This window comes from Dendrobates tinctorius, unplaced genomic scaffold (genome assembly GCF_039654945.1).
Source record: "Dendrobates tinctorius isolate UK_male_01 unplaced genomic scaffold, ASM3965494v1 ptg000056l, whole genome shotgun sequence".
NCBI classification, from domain to species: Eukaryota; Metazoa; Chordata; class Amphibia; order Anura; family Dendrobatidae; genus Dendrobates; species Dendrobates tinctorius.
The window spans coordinates 6,872,916-6,891,907 of record NW_027361724.1 but is presented as its reverse complement, the minus strand read 5'-3'; the positions used below and the strand labels follow the sequence as shown (position 1 = coordinate 6,891,907).

Below are 18,992 nucleotides of genomic sequence, written 5' to 3'. Positions count from 1 at the left end.
CCAAAGCGCTGCTTCTTCCGGATCGTGGGCACCCGGCCTAGAAATAAAAATCACCCAATTCTTAAAATTGGAGAGGATTTTTAATAAGTGGTAAATTGCAAAGTTGCTTGTTTTTACAAGCACATTGCAATTTAACCCATTTGTGATGATAATAACCCTTTAGCTTTATGGGAATGTGGAGAGGACGATGACACAAAGCTCACACCTCCACCAGGTGAAGTAGTGTATTAATCCAGTTCTACACCACCAGGACTATCAGATCCCAACTTCTTAAACACCCTAGACCTCCTCAGAATCTGGTGGTTTCTATTAAGGTTTGGGCTAAAGATGCTGCAAGACGTGAGGATTGTGGTATCGCACACGACATTGCGTCTAATGATAGTGAGCAGCTTCACATTGTGACTTACTGCAACCACTATCACGAGTCTGTTTAGTCACTTTTGCAAGCAAGTTTCAGCTTCAGAATAATGGCGTGACAACTGGCGCAGATGATTATGGTCACATGACTTGTCTGAGAATTGCATCGCCGGCCCAGCCTTATCCTCTATGGATTGGTTTTATGTGGTATTGCCTATTTATAATTCCCAACAACCTAATGAAGCCACATCCATCTTTGTACACCTTTGACTTATAGTCTCATATGTGACTTTCTAGGGTCTTCTCCTTAGTTGTGAGTTTGCCGACAGACCTTAGCCGGTGCCTAGGCAATCATGTTGGAACTACTGTATATTTCCCTCATAACATCCTATTGTTTCCACCAGTGATAAGCGAGTCCGGCAGTTTCACTGAAATAACATATTCAGGCATGACAAACATAATTGTTTTTACAGGGAGTGGAGCTGATAGCTGAGCAGTGGTTTTCCTAGCCATTATCTTGTGTCTGGTCTTGTCCTGCACCCATCAGACATGTGCAGGATAATGCTCTATTTCCTCCAGATATTTGCTATTTTTATTGTTCTTGGAAAAGTGAAAGGAATGAACATTATGTATCAGGACCTTAGTCTCCTTTCCCTCTTCCTTGGTCAGTAATCACATCAGTTATTGGCGTCTGACCTGGTGGTTCTCGTATTCCGGTTCTGCTCTTGCTCCAGGCTCTGAGCGTGGTTAATAGTGGATAAATGAAGAAGGCCCGGGGCCTGCGCTGCCGTTCCCACCGCGCCTGTCACTCAGGCCGCACAACCCGTGGCAACAATTAAAATAAAATGCGTTTTTCTTTGCCCTGAGGCGCCTCTTCAAGTGAAAGAGAAAATCTCCACGACCAGCTCCGAGGCTGAACACCTCAGCACCTCAAGCGCCTGACAGAAGTCAATAATCGCCGTGAGTCTAATATTGAGTTATTTGATATATAAAGGAACATGACAGGCTTCATCTTGAGGTTAATGTATAAGTATTGACTTTACAATGGTGCCCTTGAATTAAACCCCTCGGGTTGGAATAATTTGATCACTGAACCGGTTTTTCTTTCTGTGTCTTTTTTATTCTTTTGTGTTCTTTGCTGTACAGAATTATTAGGTTATGGAGCTGCTGTTGTCATGAATAATTGACCTTCTTTGTCCGTTTGTACAGCACAGATTGTTTCTCCTAATCAGGAAATAATAGGACCTGAGACTCCAAAGATTCTCTACATTTCATGTATCTGTTCATCCTACTTCTTTTGGACTCGTGTCTCTCTCAGATTGCAGGTCCTTAGCCCCTGATTGCTGCCTTTTTTGGTTGTGGTGGTTCTGAGGATACCCTCAGGCTGTGTGCACACGCTGCGGATTTTCAAAATCCGCAGGTCAAAAGATCCGCGGAAAGATCCACAGAAAGAATTGACATGTCAATTCTTTCTGCGGTTTCTCATAGAGAATAAAGGTACTGTACACCGCAGCAAAAACTGCTGCGGATCCGCAGGGCCAAATCCGCTGTGGATCCGCAGCAGAATCCGCAGCGTGTGCACACACCCTTAGAGTATGTGCACATGGCATCTTTTAGACCATGTACCTGCATCATTATTTGAAGCGGAAGACGCTCCATGAAAAGGCCGGCTTTGTTTTCCCTGAGGCATCGTTTCTGTTTTTCAATATTTTTATTAACTTTTTATCATTACATTGAAAACGTGTGTATATATATTATATCCATAGGGAAAAAGGGGAAGGGAAAATGAAGGGTAAGTGCAGGAAAGGACAGGTACATTGGTAAAGAACTCTGGTTGGTAAATAGTTCTGGGCATGGTAAACTTACAAAGATAACATAAAATTAATCACAAATTATCAACAAAATCCCTAATTTGGGAAACTATATACAAAGTTATTAAATACAATAGTCCAATGTTATTTAGTTTACTCATATTACTTGTGTTAGGAAGTATTCTGGATGCAAAACATCAGTAAATTGTCAGGGGAAATGATTAGACCAGTATTTCCATTTTTTTGAACACTTAAATAGACTGTCATTATTAACCTCTTCCCAACCAATGACGCCACGTAGGCGTCATGAAAACTGGTGCCAATCTGACCAGTGACGCCTATGTGGCGTCATGACTTTAAAGCCCCCCTGCAGTTCAGGTGACCTGGGTCACTAAAAGGTCACCCGACCCGCAAATACAGGGGTCTTTGTTCTTCACCACAGGGGGCGTGGCTTCGCCCCCACGTGGCTGCGATCGCTCTGATTGGCTGTTTGGCTGTTTCACTTTTAACAGCCAATCAGAGCGATTGTAATATTTCATCAATTTTCATTGATGAAATATTACTATCCAGCCATGGCCGATGCTGCAGTAGCATCAGACGTGGCTGGACACTGTGATCCGACCCCCCCCCCCCCCACGACTCATGGGGCCGATTGGCCCCCGATACCGACTGACGGCAGCAGTGTGCCGCCGCCGTCATCATCAGCTCCACTCCCCCTTCTCTAGGCTCCACCCACCTTCCGACTCCCCCATCACCCCCTCGGTACCTCCGATGTCCCCCTCTGGCTCCCGGTGTCCCGCGGTCCTGCTTCATGGGCGCCGCCATCTTGGAAAATGGCGGGCGCATGCGCAGTGCGCCCGCCGGCTGCAGATTCATTCATTCATTTTGATCACTGTGATAAAATCTCACAGTGATCAAAATAGAATGAAAAGTAAATAAACCCCCCGTTTATCACCCCCGTAGGCAGGAACAACTAATAAAATAAAGAAATTATTTTTATTTTTCCATTAGGGTTGGAAATGGGGTTAGGGCTAGGGTTAGGGTGGAATTAGAGTTAGGGTTGGAATTAGGGTTACGGTTAGAACTAGGTTTAGGGTTGGAATTAGGGTTAGGGATAAGATTAGGGGTGTGTTGGGGTTAGGGTTGGGATTAGGGTTAGGGATGTGTTGGGGTTAGGGCTGTGGTTAGGGGTATGTTGGGGTTAGAGTTGGAGTTAGAATTGAGGGGTTTCCACTGTTTAGGCACATCAGGGGGTCTCCAAACGCGACATGGTGCAACCATTGATTCCAGCCAATTTTGCGTTCAAAAAGTTAAACGGTGCTTCCTCCCTTCCAAGCCCCGACATATGCCCAAACAGTGGTTTACCCCAACATATGGGGTATCAGCGTACTCAGGAAAAATTGCACAACAACTTTGGTGGTCTAATTTCTCTTGTTTCCCTTGGTAAAATAAAAAAATTGGGGGCTAAAAAATGATTTTTGTGGAAAAAAAATGATTTTTTTATTTTCATGTCTCTGCGTTATAAACTTCTGTGAAGAACTTGGGGGTTCAAAGTGCTCACAGACATCTAGATAAGTTCCTTGGAAGGTCTAGTTTCCAAAATGGGGTCACTTCTGGGGGGTTTCTACTGTTTAGGCACGTCAGGGGCTCTGCAAACGTTACGATGACCGCAGACCTTTCCATCAAAGTCTGCATTTCAAAACGTCACTACTTCCATTCTGAGCCCTTACGTGCGCCCAAACAATGGTTCCCCCCCACATATGGGGTATCAGCGTACTCAGGACAAACTGGACAACAACTTTTGGGGTCCAATTTATCCAGTTACCCTTGTGGAAAAAAAAATTGCTGGCTAAAAATCTTTTTTTTTTTTAGGAAAAAAAATGATTTTTTATTTTCACGGCTCTGCGTTATAAACTTCTGTGAAGCACTTGGGGGTTCAAGGTGCTCACCACACATCTTAGATAAGTTCCTTGGAGGGTCTAGTTTCCAAAATGGTGTCATTTGTGGAAGGTTTCCACTGTTTTGGTACATCAGGGGCTCTGCAAATGTAACATGATGCCCGCAGACCATTCCATCAAAGTCAGGATTTCAAAATGTCACTACTTCTCTTCCGAGCCCCGACGTGTGCCGAAACAGTGGTTCCCCCCCCCACATATGGGGTACCAGCGTACTCAGAACAAACTGGACAACTTTTGGGGTCCAGTTTCTCCTGGTACCCTTGTGAAAATAAAATATTGCTCACTAAAAAATAACTTTTTGAGGAAAAAAAATATTTTTTATTTTCACGGCACTGCGTTATAAACTTTTGTGAAGCACTTGGGGGTTCAAAGTGCTCACTATGCATCTAGATAAGTTCCTTTAGGGGGTCTAGTTTCCAAAATGGGGTCATTTGTGGGGGAGCTCCAATGTTTAGGCACACAGGGGCTCTCCAAACACGACATGGTATTCGCTAACGATTAGAGGTAATTTTCATTTCAAAAAGTCAAATGGCGCTCCTTCCCTTCTGAGCCCCGCTGTTTGCCCAAACAGTGGTTCCTCCCCACATATGGGGTATCGGTGTACTCAGGACAAACTGGACAACAACTTTTGTGGTCCAATTTCTCCTGTTACCCTTGTGAAAATAAAAAATAGCATGCTAAAAAATCATTATTGAAAAAAAATAATTTTTTATTTTCACTGCTCTGCGTTATAAACTTCTGTGAAGCACTTGGGGGTCCAATTGCTCACCACACATCTAGATAAGTTCCATAAGGGGTCTAGTTTCCAAAATGTTGTCACTTGTGGGGGAGCTCCAATGTTTAGGCACACAGGGGCTCTCCAAACACGACATGGTGTCCGATAACGATTGGAGCTAATTTTCCATTCAAAAAGTCAAATAGTGCTCCTTCCCTTCCGGGCCCTGCCGTGCACCCAAACAGTGGTTTATGACCACATATGAGGTATCGGTGCACTCAGGAGAAATTGCCCAACAAATTTTTGGATCCATTTTGTCCTGTTGCCCATGTGAAAATGAAAAAACTGAGGCTAAAAGAAAATTTTTTTGAAAAAAAAAGTACTTTTTTTTTAACCGATCAATTTGTGAAGCACCTGGAGGTTCAAACTGATCACTATGCATGTAGATAAGTTCCATGGGGGGGGTCTAGTTTCCAAAATGGGGTCACTTGTGGGGGAGCTCTAATGTTTAGGCACACAGGGGCTCTCCAAACGCCACATGGCAACCACTAAATATTCCAGCATGTTTTCCATTCAAAAAGTCAAATGGCGCTCCTTCCCTTCTGAGCCCTGCCATGTACCCAAACAGTGGTTTATGACCACATATGAGGTATCGTGTACTCAGGAGAAATTGCCCAACAAATTTTATGATCCATTTTATCCTGTTGCCCATGTGAAAATGAAAAAATTGATGCTAAAAGAAAATTTTTGTTGGAAAAATTAAAATGTCCATTTTTTCTTTCCACGTTGCTTTAGTTCCTGAGAAACACCTGAAGGGTTAATAATCTTCTTGAATGTAGTTTTGAGTAGATTGAGCGGTGCAGTTTTTAGAATGGTGTCACTTTTGGGTATTTTCTGCCACATAGACCCCTCAAAGTGACTTCAAATGTGAGGTGGTCCCTAAAAAAAAAAATGGTTTTGTAAATTTTGTTGTAAAAATGAGAAATCACTGGTCAACTTTTAACCCTTATAACTTCCTAACAAAAAAAAATTTTATTTCCAAAATTGTGCTGATGTAAAGTAGACATGTGGGAAATGTTATTTAGTAACCACTTTGTGTCACATAACAGAATAAAAATTCAAAATTTGAAAATTGCGAAATTTTCTAAATTTTTGCCAAATTTCTGATTTTTTCACAAATAAACGCAAAAATTATCGACCTAAATTTACCACTAACATGAAGCCCAATATGTCACGAAAAAACAATCTCAGAATCGCTAGGATGCGTTGAAGCGTTCCAGAGTTATTACCTCATAAAGGGACACTGGTCAGAATTTCAAAAAATGGCCTGGTCATTAAGGTCAAAATAGGCTGGGTCATGAAGGGGTTAATTGCAAATTGGAATTCGAATGATTTATGTAAGTTTATTCTTCTATTACTGAGTAAAGAGGAGGCATCGTTTCTGATGACTTTTCGGACGTGTTTTGCGGCTGCTTATTTTCCTGCGTTTTTTTTGTTTGGTCATGTTCATGGACCCACAGTCTGCTATGGGTGATTTTGTCCTGTGACTCGAATCAAAAAATTGAAAATGTGTTCCAGACTGTCAAGGAGTGGACACAGGACAGACAACGCAGATTCCCACCGCTGCCACCAATTTGTCAAACGTCACAGCTTGGGAGGTCACGCAGATCCACCCGCTGTTATCTATGGAGCTCTCTGCTGCCCCCTATTGTCCGGGCAGTTACGCGAGTGACTGATCAGTGGAGGAGGCCGCAGGCTGATTCCACTAACAGGCCAGTTAACGGGAAACTAGTGAGCGTATAGTATATACACCTCCGATTCCAATACATGTAATATATGTATATACCCCAATATGGTCACTGTGAACAGACGATAACCCGAGACTGCTAGCTGCCAGCACCTGTCTTGTTTTATGCATTTTGATAGGGAGGACTGGTTCTGGTAGTATATGACTTCGTGGTGTGGGTTACAGAACAAAAAGGAACGGAACTATTAAATTTTATATTTAATCCAAAACGTCAGGCAGTGTTTGTAAAAAAAAAAAATAAATATATATATATATATATATAAAAAGTGTGTGTGTGTGTGTGTATATATATATATATATATATATATATATTATGTGAGAATCATGTGGGAATAGTGGATGAGGGCAGGTATATCTCGCCCAGATTCCTTTCCTATGTGGCCTAGTCTGGTCAGTATCGCACCTGCTTACTAATGAATAATGGGAGGTGGATATAAAAGGATGCCAGGTGGTTGTGTGAGTGTCTCAGCCTGGGAACACAGAGAGCCTGTCTGTGTGAGAGACACACGTGAGTGAAAGCAGTGCCCACTGCAACTGTGGTTTGGCTGGACGGGAGAAGCCCGCCAGTTGGTAGTTAGGTTGTCCATTGTTTAGTTAGTGCCGGACAGGCAAGGATTTGTTTTATGTTTTATTTCCTTTTGCATTGCTTTCACCGTTAATAAACCTAACCCAGGGTCAGTTACACCCGAATCCCAGCTCTGCTCCTGAGTTTCATGGTGAATGCACGTGACCTTTGACCCCAGCAAAGGCGATCCCGGAGTGTTTTATCACATTGTGGTGGAGAATGCGGGCATCACGTTGCAAGCATGAGCATGGAGGACGTGGTGAAAGCGCTGGTACAGTCCACCGCCGTCCAGCAAGAAGCTAATCGGGTGATGATGGCCCAGCTGAAGGAGTTGGTGGACATGACAGTTACCGATCGTTCGCTTCTCCAGCAGGTGGCACAGCGCTTGGCAAGCTTACCTGAGGTTAACCTGGAAGCCGAGTCGAGAGTGATTCACGTGAGTCGGTACTGGCAGAAGATGACGACCGAAGATGACGTCGAGGCATACCTGACCACGTTTGAACAGACGGCGTTGCGAGAAAAATGGCCGAAGGCAAGATGGGCCGGCCTGATTGCCCCGTTTCTTTCCGGTGAGGCCCAAAAGGCTTATTATGACTTAGAGCCTGAAGCTGCGCAGGACTTTGACAAACTGAAAGCCGAGATCTTGGCCCGGCTGGGAGTGACGACCGCTGTCCGTGCACAGAGAGTGCATCAATGGACTTATCAGCCGGATAAACCACCGCGGTCACAGATGTTCGACCTGATCCACGTGACGAAGAAGTGGCTACAACCCGAGGTGCTGACAGCGCCAGAGATAATCCAGAGAGTCGTCATGGACAAGTACCTGAGAGCTCTACCGCCAGCCCTGAGGAAGTGGGTAAGCCATGGAAATCCTACGACGGCAGATCAACTGGTGGATCTGGTTGAACGTTACTCTGTGGCAGAAGGACTCCGAGACGATGCTACCCCACCTCGTTCTTCATCATCTCCACGTGAAACCGGTAAGACTGTTCCAGAAAGTAGGGGAGATGGAAAAATCCCTAAGACAGTGGGGGAGGAAAACGGGACTGCCCGCACTGCGAAGCCGAGAGTAACGAACTATGGTCTAAGCAAGGGGCCCGTTAGGTGTTTCCGCTGCCAAGAGATGGGACATATTGCTGCGAACTGTCCGGTCACTACTGAACCCATGCAGTGCGACGTCACAGACTCTAAAAACCGCATGTCTATGGTTGCACGGGTAGTGAGTGTGAATGCCGGTCAAAAGGATGTGGAAAAACACTTGTGTGATTTAACTGTTGATGGCAAAAATGTGGTGGCATTGTTAGACTCGGGAAGTGTGGTGACTCTGGTGAAGGCCAGTCTGGTGTCGGCCCCCGACTGGACCATCAGACAAATTTTCTGTAACGTGTGTGCATGGAGACACCTGTTCGTACCTCACCACGGTCATATGCATTACAACTTCCTATGGGTCTGTGCAACATAAAGTGGGACTCGTCCCGGCGTTATTGCATGATGTTATCCTGGGCCGGGATTTTCCCCACTTCTGGCAATTGTGGGAGAATCAGTTGATGCCCTCGGGTAATAGTGTACATGATTCTTCTCCCAGGGCACGTGTGGGTCCCGAACCCCGGGAAGAGGTCTCCCCGGAAGAGTCTGCGGGAAATGACCTGCAGTTCCCGTTTTCAGTCATGGCGGGTGATACGGAGGAGACCGGGGAAGAGGAGGAGGCCGACAGCCGTCCACCTCCCCGTTTGCCGGATTTAGAAGTTCAGAAAGATGACTTCCAAAGCGAGCAAATAAAGGATCCTACCCTTTCTCAGGCTAGGACAAATGTAAAAGTGATAAATGGGGTACCCGTAGAACCTGGCTCTAGGCTGGCATATCCTTACATGGTTCTGGAGAATGATTTACTCTATCAGATAGAGAAAAAGGGGGAAGATACGGTGCAACTATTAGTCGTGCCAAAACCCTACCGGCGGCAGGTGCTGGACCTGGCCCACGGACATGTGATGGGAGGTCACCTGGGAGTCCAGAAAACCACCGAAAGGATATTACACTGTTTTGTTTGGCCAGGCATGCATCACGATATCCGTGTATATTGTGAGTCTTGTCCTGACTGCCAAGCCTCTGCACCTAAGCCCCGGTTCTGTAGCCCTTTGGTACCCCTACCTATTATTGAAGTCCCGTTTGAGAGGATTGGGATGGATTTAGTTGGGCCCCTTCCACGGTCTGCACGTGGACACCAACATATCCTGGTCATCTTGGATTATGCCACTCGTTACCCGGAGGCCATCCCTTTGCGTAACACGGCCACCAAGACGATTGCCAAGAAACTGGTGCATGTGTTTAGTCGGGTCGGTATACCAAAACAGATACTCACCGACCAGGGGACCCCCTTTATGTCCAGGGTAATGAAGGAGCTCTGCCGATTGTTACAAATCGAACCGTTACGCACATCCGTGTATCACCCTCAAACAGACGGGTTGGTCGAACGGTTCAATAAAACTCTGAAGCAGATGCTGAGAAAGGTGATAGACAAGGATGGGAAGAACTGGGACTATTTACTTCCGTATTTGCTTTTTGCCATCAGGGAAGTACCCCAGTCTTCCACGGGGTTCTCGCCTTTCGAGTTATTGTACGCCCGACGTCCTCGCGGACTGTTAGACGTTGCAAAAGAAACCTGGGAGGGTCAGGTCACTCCGTTTAAAACAGTGATAGATCACGTCACACAAATGCAGGACCATATTGCGGCTGTTATGCCTATCGTCAAAGAACACATGATACAGGCTCAAGGAGCCCAAAAAAGAATCTATGATAGGGGGCGCCAAGATCCGTACGTTTGCACCCGGAGATAGGGTGTTGATCCTGGTCCCCACGGTGGACAATAAGTTCCTGGCAAAGTGGCAGGGCCCCTTTGAGATTAAGGAAAGAGTTGGTGAAGTAAACTACAAAGTATACCAGGCAGGTAAATGGAAACCTGAACAGATTTATCATGTAAATCTGATAAAACCCTGGAAAGATCGGTCTGCCTTGTCAGCGGAGCTGGCCCGTCCCGTCTGCTCGCATACCGTACCGGAGGTACGGGTTGCAGAGACTCTCGGAGCGGCAAAAGACTGAGGTCAGGCAGTTTCTACTTCACAACCAAAAGTTTTTCTCAGAAAAAACCCGGGCAGACTACGCTAATAAAACATGACATCGTAACGGAACCTGGTGTCACAGTTCACGTAAAGCCCTACCGAATCCCGGAAGCGCGCCGTGAAGCCGTTTCCCGAGAAGTGAAGGCAATGTTAGAGTTAGGTGTCATTGAGGAATCGCACAGTGCTTGGTCCAGCCCGATTGTGCTAATTCCTAAACCGGACGGCACCATCCGGTTCTGCAATGACTTCAGGAAACTGAATGTGGTCTCAAAATTTGATGCCTACCCCATGCCCCGTGTCGACGAGTTAATAGATCGGTTAGGAAAAGCCCGGTATATTACGACCCTAGACCTAACAAAGGGGTATTGGCAGATCCCTCTGGTGGAGGCTTCCAGAAAAAAGACAGCATTTGCTACCCCAGAAGGTCTATTTCAGTATGTGTATATGTCGTTTGGACTGCACGGAGCACCGGCGACCTTCCAGAGACTGATGGATCGAGTCCTGAGGCCACATAGGCAGTACGCTTCGGCCTATTTGGACGACATTGTCATTTACAGCTTGGACTGGGAGACTCATCTCCAGAAAGTACAAGCAGTGATTGACGACCTGTGGGAGGCAGGTCTAACCGCGAACCCCAAGAAATGTCATATCGGGCTAGAAGAAGCCCGGTATTTGGGGTATGTAATTGGGAGGGGTGTTGTTAAACCCCAGGTTGATAAGATTCAGGCGGTTCAGGACTGGCCACAACCTGTCAACAAGAAGCAGGTGCAAGCCTTCCTGGGGATCGCCGGTTATTATCGCCTGTTCATACCCAATTTTGCAGCCATCGCTACCCCCCTGACGGATCTTACAAAAGGGAAAGACTCCGTCATGATTAAATGGAGTTTAGCGGCTGAAGAAGCCTTCTATAGCCTAAAATGGGCACTTTGCTCTCAGCCAGTACTGGTGACTCCGGACTTCCGCAGTGAGTTTGTGGTACAAACGGATGCCTCTGATACCGGTATCGGGGCCGTACTCTCACAAGTGAGGGACGGAATGGAACACCCAGTCCTCTATCTCAGCAGGAAGCTGAATAAACACGAGCAAAGGTATGCAGTCGTAGAAAAAGAGTGCCTCGCCATTAAGTGGGCTCTAGAGGCCCTGAAATATTACCTGGTGGGCCGAAAATTCAGGCTGATCACGGACCATGCCCCTCTCAAGTGGATGCACTTGAACAAGGAACGGAATAGCCGGGTGACCCGGTGGTTCCTTGCCCTGCAGGCCTACACTTTTACGGTGGAGCACCGCCCAGGGGTACAGATGGGAAATGCAGATGCCCTGTCCCGAGTGCACTGTTTGGCGGGTGTCATTGCTCGACCGGAGTGGTCTGAGCAGAGGGGGGGGATATGTGAGAATCATGTGGGAATAGTGGATGAGGGCAGGTATATCTCGCCCAGATTCCTTTCCTATGTGGCCTAGTCTGGTCAGTATCGCACCTGCTTACTAATGGATAATGGGAGGTGGATATAAAAGGATGCCTGGTGGTTGTGTGAGTGTCTCAGCCTGGGAACACAGAGAGCCTGTCTGTGTGAGAGACACACGTGAGTGGAAGCAGTGCCCACTGCAACTGTGGTTTGGCTGGACGGGAGAAGCCCGCCAGTTGGTAGTTAGGTTGTCCATTGTTTAGTTAGTGCCGGACAGGCAAGGATTTGTTTTATGTTTTATTTCCTTTTGCATTGCTTTCACCGTTAATAAACCTGACCCAGGGTCAGTTACACCCGAATCCCAGCTCTGCGCCTGAGTTTCATGGTGAATGCACGTGACCTTTGACCCCAGCAAAGGCGATCCCGGAGTGTTTTATCACTATCTATATATATATATATATATATATATATATATATATATATATACATACAGTGGGGCAAAAAAGTATTTAGTCAGTCAGCAATAGTGCAAGTTCCACCACTTAAAAAGATGAGAGGCGTCTGTAATTTACATCATAGGTAGACCTCAACTATGGGAGACAAACTGAGAAAAAAAAATCCAGAAAATCACATTGTCTGTTTTTTTTTCATTTTATTTGCATATTATGGTGGAAAATAAGTATTTGGTCAGAAACAAAATTTCATCTCAATACTTTGTGATATATCCTTTGTTGGCAATGACAGAGGTCAAACGTTTTCTGTAAGTCTTCACAAGGTTGCCACACACTGTTGTTGGTATGTTGGCCCATTCCTCCATGCAGATCTCCTCTAGAGCAGTGATGTTTTTGGCTTTTCGCTTGGCAACACGGACTTTCAACTCCCTCCAAAGGTTTTCTATAGGGTTGAGATCTGGAGACTGGCTAGGCCACTCCAGGACCTTGAAATGCTTCTTACGAAGCCACTCCTTCGTTGCCCTGGCGGTGTGCTTTGGATCATTGTCATGTTGAAAGACCCAGCCACGTTTCATCTTCAATGCCCTTGCTGATGGAAGGAGGTTTGCACTCAAAATCTCACGATACATGGCCCCATTCATTCTTTCATGTACCCGGATCAGTCGTCCTGGCCCCTTTGCAGAGAAACAGCCCCAAAGCATGATGTTTCCACCACCATGCTTTACAGTAGGTATGGTGTTTGATGGATGCAACTCAGTATTCTTTTTCCTCCAAACACGACAAGTTGTGTTTCTACCAAACAGTTCCAGTTTGGTTTCATCAGACCATAGGACATTCTCCCAAAACTCCTCTGGATCATCCAAATGCTCTCTAGCAAACTTCAGACGGGCCCGGACATGTACAGGCTTAAGCAGTGGGACACGTCTGGCACTGCAGGATCTGAGTCCATGGTGGCGTAGTGTGTTACTTATGGTAGGCCTTGTTACATTGGTCCCAGCTCTCTGCAGTTCATTCACTAGGTCCCCCCGCGTGGTTCTGGGATTTTTGCTCACCGTTCTTGTGATCATTCTGACCCCACGGGGTGGGATTTTGCGTGGAGCACCAGATCGAGGGAGATTATCAGTGGTCTTGTATGTCTTCCATTTTCTAATTATTGCTCCCACAGTTGATTTCTTCACTCCAAGCTGGTTGGCTGCAGATTCAGTCTTCCCAGCCTGGTGCAGGGCTACAATTTTGTTTCTGGTGTCCTTTGACAGCTCTTTGGTCTTCACCATAGTGGAGTTTGGAGTCAGACTGTTTGAGGGTGTGCACAGGTGTCTTTTTATACTGATAACAAGTTTAAACAGGTGCCATTACTACAGGTAATGAGTGGAGGAAAGAGGAGACTCTTAAAGAAGAAGTTACAGGTCTGTGAGAGCCAGAAATCTTGATTGCTTGTTTCTGACCAAATACTTATTTTCCACCATAATATGCAAATAAAATGAAAAAAAAACAGACAATGTGATTTTCTGGATTTTTTTTTCTCAGTTTGTCTCCCATAGTTGAGGTCTACCTATGATGTAAATTACAGACGCCTCTCATCTTTTTAAGTGGTGGAACTTGCACTATTGCTGACTGACTAAATACTTTTTTTCCCCACTGTATATATATATATATATATATATATATATATATATAGATATAGATATATATATATATATATAGATATATAGATATAGATTTTACAAAGGGGACACAACAATACAGCATATGCAGTTACATAAACTAATACGGATAAGACAAAAGTAAGTTACTAGAGTGATCATAAATACAGTTGTGGCGAAAAGTATCGACACCCCTGCAATTCTGTCAGCTAATACTCAGTTTCTTCCTGAAAATGATTGCAAACACATTCTTTGGTATTATTACCTTTATTTAATTTGTCTTAAATGAAAAAACACAAAAGAGGATGAAGCAAAAAGCAAAACCTTAATCATTTCACACAAAACTCCAAAAATGGGCCAGACAAAAAATAATTGGCACCCTCAGCCTAATACTTGGTTGCACAACCTTTAGCCAAAATAACTGCAACCAACCGCTTCCGGTAACCATCAATGAGTTTCTTACAATGCTCTGCTGGAATTTTAGACCATTCTTCTTTGGCAAACTGCTCCAGGTCCCTGATATTTGAAGGGTGCCTTCTCCAAACTGCCATTTTTAGATCTCTCCACAGGTGTTCTATGGGATTCAGGTCTGCACTCATTGCTGGCCACCTTAGAATTCTCCAGTGCTTTCTCTCAAACCATTTTCTAGTGCTTTTTGAAGTGTGTTTTGGGTCATTGTCCTGCTGGAAGACCCATGACCTCTGAGGGAGACCCAGCTTTCTCACACTGGACCCTACATTATGCTGCAAAATTTGTTGGTAGTCTTCTGACTTCATAATGCCATGCACACGGTCAAGCAGTCCAGTGCCAGAGGCAGCAAAGCAACCCCAAAACATCAGGGAACCTCCGCCATGTTTGACTGTAGGGACCGTGTTCTTTTCTTTGAATGCCTTTTTTTTCTCCTGTAAACTCTATGTTGATGCCTTTGCCCAAAAAGCTCTACTTTTGTCTCATCTGACCAGAGAACATTCTTCTAAAACGTTTTAGGCTTTTTCAGGTAAGTTTTGGCAAACTCCAGCCTGGCTTTTTTATGTCTCGGGGTAAGAAGTGGGGTCTTCCTGGGTTTCCTACCATACAGTCCCTTTTCATTCAGACGCCGACGGATAGTATGGGTTGACACTGTTGTACCCTCGGACTGCAGGGCAGCTTGAACTTGTTTGAATGTTAGTCGAGGTTCTTTATCCAACATCCGCACAATCTTGCGTTGAAATCTCTTGTCAAATTACCTTGTTCTAGACGTTTCGAGGCTTGATTCTGTGCTGTTTTGCTCATTGTAGGCGAGATACTTTGTGGCATTTGTGCAGTAATGGCTTTCTTCTGGCGACTTGACCATGCAGCCCATTTTTCTTCAAGTGCCTTCTTATTGTGCATCTTGAAACAGCCACACCGCTAGTTTTCAGAGTGTCCGGTGTTTCAGCTGATGTTATAAGTGGGTTTGTCTTTGCATCCCGAACAATTTTAGTTGTGGACGAAATTTTTGTTGGTCTATCTGACCGTGGTTTTGTTTTTACAGAGCCCCTGATTTTCATTTCTTAATCAGTTTGAACACTGCTGACTGGCATTATCAATTCCTTGGATATCTTTTTGTATCCCTTTCCTGTTTTATACAGTTCAACTACCTTTTCCCATAGAGCCGTTGACAATTCTTTTGCTTTCCCCATGACTCACAATCCAGAAATGAATGTGGCTGGATGAAAGATGCAAGAGTCTTCTGGAGCCCAGAAACTCACTCAGCTCTTATGCACACACACTGATTACAAGCAAACAGGTCACAAGTGATGATAATGCCTTTAGTAGCCATTCAAACTCATTTGTGTCAACTTCTGTGCATGTTATCAGGCCAAAATTACCAGGGTGTGTAAACTTTTGATCAGGGTCATTTGGATGTTTTTGGTTGTCATTATGATTTAAAAAGAGAAAACACAGTAGTTTGGCAATAAATGGCTTCACCCAACCACTAACCATGAGTTGAGAAAAAGTTTTGGTGTTAGCATTCATATTATCTGAAAAAAGGCCAAGAAAGCAAAGATTCTGCCGGGGTATGTAAACTTTTGTGCATGACAGCGCGGCAAATACCACTTCTGATCGGCGGTGAAATCATCACCGCCAGCCAGACAGCTGCAGTTCCCAAGCTGTCAAATGACAGCGTAAGCCCGCAGCTGTGATCGGAGGTATAACGTTCACATCCGGTCACTGGTGTCAGCTGATGTGACTACCGCTCCTATCAGCTGACGCCTGCTGTTGCTAATAACTGTGAAAGCAGGAGTGGCTGATGGGAGTGTTCATCAGCCTGCTCCTGTGCTGTAAATAAATAATTAAAGAAAAAAAAAAAAACAGTGCGTGGGTTCCCCCATATTTTTGATAACCAGCCAAGCAAAACTCACAGCTGTAGGCTGCAACCCTCAGCTGTCAGCTTCAGCAAGGTTGGTTATCAAGAATAGAGGGGTCCCCATGCCATATTTTTTAATGATTTAAATAATTTAAAAAAACTGTGGGGTCCCCCCATTTTTGACAACCAGCCTTGCTAAAGCAGACAGCTGGGGGCTGGTATTCTCAGGCTGGTAAGGGGCCATGGAGATTGCCCCCCCATCCTAAAAATAACAGCCACTCAACCGCCAAGAAAAAGTGCATCACTTGGTGTCTTCACTATGTGACCAGCAAGGAGTCTGTATCTAAATCCCATTGAACACCTGTGGATAGATCTTAAAATTGCTGTTGGGAGAAGAAGACACCCTTCAAATATGAGACCTGGAGCAGTCTGAAAAAGAAGAATGGTCCAAACTTCGAGTTGAGAGGTTTAAAAAGCTTGTTGATGGTTATAGGAAGTGATTGCTGTTATTTATTCCAAAAGGTGTCCAACCAAATATTAAGTTGAGTGTGCCAACGATTTTTGTTCGGCTCATTTTTGTGTGAAATTATGTCCATTTTGCCTTTTTTCTCCGGTAACAAATGTGTATAACAAAATGTGTAATTGCTGTAATTTTCTATTAGAAACACTTCATTTTCTGAAGCAATTTCAAGGGTGCCAACACTTTTGGCCATGACTCTATGTACCAGTGAATGACAAGCGATTCGCAGAAGGAATAGCCCCTTCGTCATTGATAGGGCCTAAGCTTTGGCTTCGTCATGCAGGTTACCTGTGAAAATTGAACATGCCCATTGCTTTAACATATAATTGTTCATTTTTTAGTGGCCTTTTCCAGAACATGTGAATAAGGTATGAGGATATAGATCTGGAATCTGCGCCAGAGTCCTGGTCTGACCTAAACCTTTGACTTTCCATCCATTGTAAAGCTGGCTTTCAGCATGCCCTCTAGTCTCTAAGCTTTCACTTTTTTTTTTTTTTTAAATTGCATGATATGTATGTTGTAATTGCAATCTTTTATGAGGCTCATACAATGACCCCGTTCCTCATAGTTCTAAGGACTCGTGCATACGGCCATAATAATCGGACAAGTGCTATCCGTTATTTTGACAGAGTAAATAGGGATGAATGGTATGGGCAGAGCTCATCCGCATGAAAAATTGCAGCATGCACTGAGTTTGATCCGATATTCGGATCACGTTCGGCCATGTGAGCCCGTGGAAACCATTGGACTGCATTCTGACATCTGCGTGCAGACCTATTTCCACGGAATGGAGAAGATGGAGACATTTTTTGTCTCCATCTTCTCCTTGTCTGAGAGACTATGATCACACTGTGCCCACACTCTAATTAGAGTGAGGTGCATAGTCGACTCGATTCTCCCGGTTGAGAGAATCTACACTCGTGTGACTCGAGTCGATTGGTTACTTTTGTATGTGCACATTTTTTTATTTTTTTTTAAGTTCCATTGGTATCATCCTTTTTTGAACTTTATTTTTTGCTCAATAACATGGCCGTAATTTTCTTAGTCCAGGAACTTTTAGCCTAAGTTACCATTTACGACTCGCTTTTCAAATTGTTACTCCGGTAGCCTACTAGAATACAGAATCTAATTGGATGTTTTGTGCCATTGAAGACTAATATGTGACATTTTAAGGGATCATGTAACTTTTTGCTTTAAAAAGGCACAAACAGGCAAAAAACAAACAAACTTTGATTCGACACAAAATGCACAAATCCACGTGCTCCATTCGGAAGAATTTGGCAGAAAAACATCAACGAATACCACACTGTTTAATGGGGTTTCACAAGACTGCGATCAAAACAACTGATTGGGCTAATAGGAATAGATGCCACTAATGTAATCAGATTGTACAAGGAATAATCTGTATTAATTTAGACCCGTGTTTGGGTTGCGTAATAGAAGCACTTCTGGGCCTAATGGCGCATGTCACGATCTAAGTACAAGCTGTGATTCAGTGACTGTCCGAGGTTCTCACGACCTGAACTGGACCGCATCATATATACCTAGGAGGCTGTCACGTTTGGGTCACGAAAGCCACAGCCGGACCGTTACTGATTATTGGATACGGTATTAGTATGCTGCCACCATGTTTGACTATTTAGGTTGTTCTTGGTGACCTTGTCAAGGACATTGCCAAACTTGACTGCGTCGGGCATATATGAGGTTGCCAAGTTCTCATCGAGAGAACTTCGTCTAGTCAGTGAATCGCGTGTTTTGTTTTTTTCCCCCCCACATTTTCAAAATAATTTTTGCAAAAAAATTGCGATATCTGAAGATACCTCCATTTTACCATCACTTCCCACTGCCAGGTGGCTAGTGAAAAAAAAACTGTTGTATCCTGATGAACGTGGCTTCACTTCTTCAGCCGTTGGAGCAAAAATGAATAAAGCAATTAGGAATTAATTTAGTGCAGTAAATTTTTGCTATTAGCAGCGCTGAAATATTTATTACCTGTAATGCTGTAATATATTGCGGGTGGGTTATACGGCCACAGAGAAAACGCCGTCCAGCCGCTCTTTTATGTGTGACAGCTTAATGAGTCGCTGTAATCCAGAACGCTCGTTAGCATAATGATTACGCCAATGAGTCTACTAAAGGTTTGCACGAAAACATATGGGGCTACTTTTACAATCACACCGTATAAATATACCACCGGAAATCTGAAAATAGCAGCGGGCAAAGTGCCAGGTTATGGGCACTTTAATATTTGCATGGCTTTCAAAAATAATAATTACGGGGATTTAATGCTAAAGAGAATTTGACATGTTGCGGATT

At 44.4% G+C, this 18,992-nt stretch overlaps 1 protein-coding gene across 5 annotated transcripts in view; it reads left to right on the top strand.

Moving 5' to 3' along the window:
• The window catches only part of SESTD1 (SEC14 and spectrin domain containing 1), a 177,524-nt gene that overhangs the window by 66,593 nt on the left and 91,939 nt on the right, over positions 1-18,992 (top strand). The gene's annotated exons all lie outside the window — the stretch shown is intronic.